This window comes from Galeopterus variegatus, unplaced genomic scaffold (assembly GCF_000696425.1).
Source record: "Galeopterus variegatus unplaced genomic scaffold, G_variegatus-3.0.2 Scaffold386, whole genome shotgun sequence".
Classification (NCBI taxonomy): Eukaryota; Metazoa; Chordata; class Mammalia; order Dermoptera; family Cynocephalidae; genus Galeopterus; species Galeopterus variegatus.
Window position 1 is genome coordinate 419,469 of NW_007726497.1, and position 511 is coordinate 419,979.

The window sequence follows — 511 nt, forward strand, 5'->3', positions numbered from 1 at the left end:
AAATACATATTTAACAGTTTTGGTTCATTTTTATAGTACATTAAATAAGTTATGCACAGAGTTAAGTAACAAAATTTCCTATTGGAGTAAAATGACAAAGCACAGAAAAATCGGACTCTAACACATCCTGTGGGTGGTTTCATATTCATCACCCCCCTTTAAAAACCACACTTGGAGGCTTAGTTTTCTATGTATTTACATTATCAGCTTTCTTTTATGGACGGAGCCTTTGCAGCCTCCTCAGGAACTTGGAAAGCCACTGGACTGGCCTGAAGTCCTCTTAGCCAAACAGCCCTTTCAGCCACTCACCCAATGCTTACTGCTGCTTCTCGGCTGACTCCTAGGCAGGGATGGGGCTGTCCCTGACAGACACCAGCCACATATGCCGTATTTGGTATAAGCATCAATGAGAGTGTGTACTGGGCAGCTGTAGGCTTGATCAGATGTGGTCAGCAAGGGAAGCCCATCTCCGGGGCTGTGGAGGGGGAAGGCGGGAGGGGGGGGAGGCGGG